The sequence below is a fragment of the Jaculus jaculus genome, chromosome 11 (genome assembly GCF_020740685.1).
Source record: "Jaculus jaculus isolate mJacJac1 chromosome 11, mJacJac1.mat.Y.cur, whole genome shotgun sequence".
Lineage (NCBI taxonomy): Eukaryota > Metazoa > Chordata > Mammalia > Rodentia > Dipodidae > Jaculus > Jaculus jaculus.
In genome coordinates this window covers 25,512,205-25,518,300 of record NC_059112.1, presented here as the reverse complement: position 1 = coordinate 25,518,300, position 6,096 = coordinate 25,512,205, and the positions used below count along the sequence as shown (strand labels likewise).

The 6,096-nt window shown below is 45.1% G+C and overlaps 1 protein-coding gene across 1 annotated transcript in view; it reads left to right on the top strand.

Moving 5' to 3' along the window:
• Window positions 1-6,096, top strand: part of Klb (klotho beta) — a 54,355-nt gene that overhangs the window by 20,789 nt on the left and 27,470 nt on the right. The gene's annotated exons all lie outside the window — the stretch shown is intronic.

Genomic DNA, 6,096 nt, shown 5'->3' with positions numbered 1-6,096 from the left:
CCTCTATCTGTCTTTCTCTCTGTGTCTGTCGCTCTCAAATAAATAAATAAATAATTTTAAAAAAATTAAAAAGAGCTGGGCATGGTGGTGCACACCTTTAATCCCAGCACTTGGGAGGCAGAGGTAGGAGGATTGCCGTGAGTTTGAGGCCACCCTGAGACTACATAGTGAATTCAAGGTCAGCCTGGGCTACAGTGACACCCTTCCTGGAAAAACCAAAATAAATAAATAAATCATAGGTTTAAGCCGGGCATGGTGGCGCACACCTTTAATCGCAGCAGTTGGGAGGCAGAGGTAGGTGGATTCACGTGAGTTCGGGGCCACCCGGAGACTATGTAGTGAGCACTGTGTCAGTCTGGGCTAGAGTGGGACCCTACCTCAGAAAACCAAAAGAAAAAAAAAAAGATGAATTTCAGCTTCAAGAGACAATAATATAAATGTAATCAATTGTACTCACTACATGAAGTGCACCTGGGGAGGTTGGCACTTGGGAGCCTATGCAGTGCAGAATGCTCTCTAGGCCCAGGCAAGTTTCCATGGCAAGTTAACTTCTTTCCAGCTTGTGCTGCCATTTTTTAAAAAACATATCTTATTTATTTATTTGGGAGAGGGAAGGAGAGAGAGAGAATGAGCGCGCCAGCACCTCCAGCCACTGCAAATGAACTCCAGATGCATGTGCCCTCTTGTGCATCTGGCTTATGTGGGCCCTGGAGAGTCGAACCGGGATCCTTTGGCTTCGCAGGCAAACGCCTTAACCACTAAGGCATCTCTCCAAACCAAGTGCTTCCAATTTACATGCTCACAGGCTTCACTTATCCCACCTCATCGGTTCTTCACAACCTTCCCTAGGCTGTTTATTTTTAGTTCAGTATTATAAAGGAGGCAGCTTAGGTCTCTGGGAGAGAAATGATTTGTCAAGATCATACTGCTTATTAGTGGCAGCAGCAAAAGAAACCAGATGTCCTATGTCCAGGAACAGTGTCATTTCCCCTGCAGGATCACATAGATGAATGTTACATTTATGTCATTCCCAAGGACCATCTCTCCGCAAAGAGAGCTGTCAATGTTTTGCAGCAGATGGCCAAAAAAATTATGATACCAATAGATAAACTGTGTGGAAAGCAATTTGGGAATATTTGAACCGATTGTTTAAAAAAAAAAAAATCAGAGGAATAGAGAGAGAGAGAATGGGCATGCCAGGGCCTCCAGCCACTGCATATGAACTCCAGATGCATGTGCCACTGTGTCTACTTGGTTTACCTGGGTCCTAGGGAATTGAACTGAGGTCCTTTGGCTTTGCAGGCAAACGCCTTAACCACTAAACCATCTCTTCAACCCTGGAACAATTTTTTAAAATCTAAAGAGCAGGGCTGGAGAAATGGCTTAGTGGTTAAGGCATTTGCCTGTGAAGCCAAAAGACCCAGATGCACAAGGTGGTACATGTGTCTGGAGTTCATTTACAGTGGCTGAAGGCCCTGGTTGACCCATTCTCCTTTTCCGTATCTCTCTCTCTCTCCCCTTCTTTCTATTTCTCTCTCAAATACTCAAATAAGTAAAATAAACTTTAAATAAAATTTAAAAAAAATCTAAAGGTTGGCTGAGCGTGGTGGTGCATGCCTTTAATCCCAGCACTTGAGAGACAGAGGTAGGAGGATCACCATGAGTTCAAGGCCACCCTGAGACTAATAGTGAATTCCAGGTCAGAGACCTGGGCTTGAGTGAGACTACCTCAATAAAAGGGGAGGTGCTGGGGGGATGGCTTAGCAATTATGGTGTTTGCCTACAAAGCTAAGGACCCAGGTTCAATTCCCCAAGACCCACGTAATCCAGACAGATGCACAAGGGGATGCACACAACTGGAGTTCATTTGCAGTGTCTGGAGGCCCTGGCATGCCATTCTCTCTCTCTCTCTCTCTCTTTCTCTGTCAAATAAATAAAAATAAAATGTATATATTTTTTTTTAATTGACAGCCTGGGCGAGAGTGAAACCCTACCTCAAAAAAACAAATAAATAAAAATAAATAAAAAAGCAACATTGCATGTTTGCATCACTGTGCCTGGTTTACATGGGACCTGGAGATTCGAACATGAATCCTTTAGGCCTTGCAGGCAAGTCTACCTTAATCACTAAACCATCTCTCCAACCCTCTTCTCTGTTTTTTTAAAGTTCTGCCTATTATCTCACATGCTTCCTATCAGCCACCAAATTTATCTCAGTCTGTACTTCTGAAAGAATCAAAGACTCAGTGGGCTGGAGGAGGAAACTGAATGAGGCAGTGACATTAGAAGCCAGCCGTCTCTCAAGGACATGGGACCAGAGAGCTGCTCCAAAGGAAAAAGCAGTTTGGTTCCTGTTGATCTACTAAATCTAAAGAGCAAAGGTTGGCCTGGCGTGATGGTGCACTCCTTTAATCCCAGCACTCAAGAGGCAAAGGTAGGAGGACTGCTGTGAGTTTAAGGTCACAGCCTGAGACTACAGAGTGAATTCCAGGTCAGCCTGAACCAGAACGAGACTCTACCACAAAAAAAAAAAAAATTAAATAAATTTTAAAAATTTTGGGCTGGGGAGGTGGCTTAGTGCTTAAGCGCTTGCCTGTGAAGCCTAAGGATCCTCATTCGAGGCTCGATTCCCCAGGACCCAGGTTACCCAGATGCACAAGGGGGCACAGGCGTCTGGAGTGCATTTGCAGTGGCTGGAGGCCCTGGCGCGCCCATTCTCTCCCTCTCTCTCTCTCTCTCTCTCTGCCTCTTTCTCTCTGTTGCTCTCAAATAAATAAAAAATTTAAAAACTTTAAAAAAATTGTACATATACATTTATGTATATATAGAGAGAGAGAGAGACAGAGAGAGAACAAAGGTTGATGCTCCTTTAGATCAATCACTCCACAGAGAGATGGCCTTGGAAAAGACAGAGGGTAACCTTGGACACTGTAGGGTGTTGTGCAAGGTGACCAGGCTCAGGTTGCATGCTCCCACTCACCCCTCTTCAGTTGTCTCAGCAGCCCTCCCTTTACAGGCACCGTTCAGAGAAGGCTTGCAGGACTTGGGCTAGATCAGGGTCAGGTCATAACCCTAAATGCTGCGCAGAGCCTCCCCCGCGGTCTCAGAGCAAAGATAACCTGAGATACCTCGATAGCTTATGCAAATAGCAGCAAAGGTGAAAGAGACAGAGTGCCACACAAAGGTCACCTTGGGGTATGACAACAGATGCACACATGTACCCAGAAAACCCGGCTGGAACGTGTTGCAAAGGTGCCTACCTGTTGCCTCTAAGCTGACCTGTTTCTCCTTCGAATGCTGATGCCTCCAAGATTTTATCTTGTAAATCACAGCTTAATCTCACACCAAAACACGTGCCAGAGCCTCTTTTTTCTTGTCTTTTTTTTTTTTTTTTCCAAGGTAGGGTTTCACTCTAGCTCAGGCTGACCTGGAATTCACCATGTAGTCTCAGGGTGGCCTTGAACTCATGGCGATCCTCCTTCCTCTGTACCACTACGCCCTGCTTAGAGTCTCTATTTTTTAAGATCTCTTGCCCCAGTTTTTCACTGTTAAACTGGTTAATTCTATTTTTTTTTTAAGGGGGTAGGGGTTGAGACAGGGTTTCATGTAGCCCAGGCTGACCTTGCCTCTGTCTCCTGTATGCTGAAATTACAGAGCTGTGCCACCAATGCCCAGCTCTGGTTAATTCCTATCGCGACCAAGTCATGCATTGATATGGATTCTGTCGCGCTCTCCATAATGTTGATGGTACCCAAGGTGGCTAGCAATGGCTCAGCTCTCATAACTTGTGTAGGCTCCTTCAGTTTTCAGTCCAAGGTTCACAATAGGCTTTAATATATGTATGTATGTATGTATGTATGTATATGTATATGTATATGTATATGTATATGTATATGTATATGTATATGTATATGTATATGTATATGGCTGGAGAGATGGCGTAGCGGTTAAGCGCTTGCCTGTGAAGCCTAAAGACCCCAGTTCAAGGCTCGATTCCCCAGGACCCACGTTAGCCAGATGCACAAGGGGGCGCACGCGTCTGAGTTCGTTTGCAGTGGATGAAGGCCCTGGCACGCCCGTTCTCTCGCATTCTCTCTCTCTCTCTCTATCTGCCTCTTTCTGTCTGTTGCTTTCAAACAAATAAATAAAAATAAACAAAAATTTTTTTAAAATATTTTATTTATTTATTTATTTATTTGAGAGAGAAGGAGGCAGAGAAAGAGAGAGAAAGAGGCAGATAGAGAATGGGTGTGTCAGGGCCTCCAGCCACTGCAAACAAACTTCAGACACGTGCCACTTTGCATCTAGCTTAGGTGGGAATTGAACCTAGCTCCTCATGGCTTTGCAGGCAAGAGTCTGTAACCTCTAAGCCATCTCTCCAGCTCATGACAGGCTTTAAGAGAGGTGATGATCACTGTATCTTCTAATGGTGAAAGCTCTAAAGCTACCAAGGGATTAAGTAACCAGTTACAATAAAGCAAACAATGTTCCCCCCACATTCAGTTCTAATGTGTAAAACTGCAGAGAAAAGCAGTTTCCAGGACTTTCCATGGTAATTTTAGCCCCAGAAAAATCCTGAAGACAGGTCAGACCATTTAAGGCTGCCCGCATTTGGGCTCCTTCTAGAAGCTGTAACCTCAGTTTGGAGGCAGGCTATAGCTTGAATACTTCTCTGAAAGCAAAAACTTTCTCTTCTTTTGTCTTTTTGATTTTGGTTTTGGTTTTGTTTTCCCAGGTAGGGTCTCACTCTAGCTACCTCAAAAAAAAAAAAAAAAAGACTGTCCTATGTCTTTTTAAAATATTTTATTTTTAGCCGGGCGTGGTGGTGCACACCTTTAATCTCAGCACTTGGGAGGCAGAAATAGGAGGATCACTGTGAGTTCAAGGCCACCCTGAGACTACACAGTGAATTCCAGGTCAGCCTGGGCTAGAGTGAGACCCTACCTCGAAAAAAACAAAAATAATAATAATAATAAAATAAAATATTTTATTTTTATGGGAGAGAGGGAGAGAGAGAGACAGAGAGGGAGGGAAAGAATGGGCATGCAAGGGCCTCTAACCTCTGCAAATTGTGAACTCCAGATGCATGCACCACCTTGTGCATCTGGCTTACTTGGGTCCTGGGGAATCGAACCTGGGTCCTTTAGCTTTGCAGGCAAGTGCCTTAACCACTAAACCATCTCTCCAGCCCCTGCACTGTGTCTTTTTAAGTAGAAAAGGAAACCCTATGGTCCAAGTGGTGTCTCATTTGCCCTCTGTTCCAAGACAACCCAGGACAGAAGTCCAGTTGGAGGTGTGGGGGGGGGGGGGCATGAACAGAGCTCCCTGGGGGCAGCTTTATCTTGAGTTCCTTCCCTGACGCTGCTATTAGTGATTTCTGCCCATGAGGTAAGTATGGCGAAGCACACCTGTAATCCCAGCGCTGAGGCAGGAGAATCATCATATATTTGAAGCCAGTCTGGGCTCCATAGTAAGACACTCTCCCCAAACACAATTTTTTTTTTTTTTTCCGAGGGAGGGTCTCACTGTAGTCAGGCTGACCTTGAATTCCCTCTGTAGTCTCAGGGTGGCCTCGAACTCTCATCGAACCTCCTACTTCTGCCTCCCGAGTGCTGAGATTAAAGGCGTGCGCCACCATGCCGGGGCCCAAACACAAAAATTTAAAAGAATGTTCATGAAAAAAGTAGCCAGTCGGGTGTGATGGTGCACTTTCAATCCCAGCACTCGGGAGGCAGAGGTAGGTGGATTGCTGTGAGTTCGAGGCCAGCCTGAGACTACAGAGTGAGTTCCAGGTCAGCCTGAGCTGCAGTGAGACCCTCCCTCGAAAACCCACAACTAAGAATAAAATGATGATAACAACCGGGCATGGTGGCGCACGCCTTTAACCCCAGCACTCGGGAGGCAGAGGTAGGGTTGCCACGAGTTCGAGGCCACCCTGAGACTCCACAGTGAATTCCAGATCAGCCTGAGCTAGAGTGAGAGACCGACCGTACCTCTCAATAATAATAATAATAATAAATAATAATAAATTAAAAAAATAAAAAGGCTGGCCATGTTACAACCCCGGTGGGGTCAGAGCAATAAAGATCAAAGCAA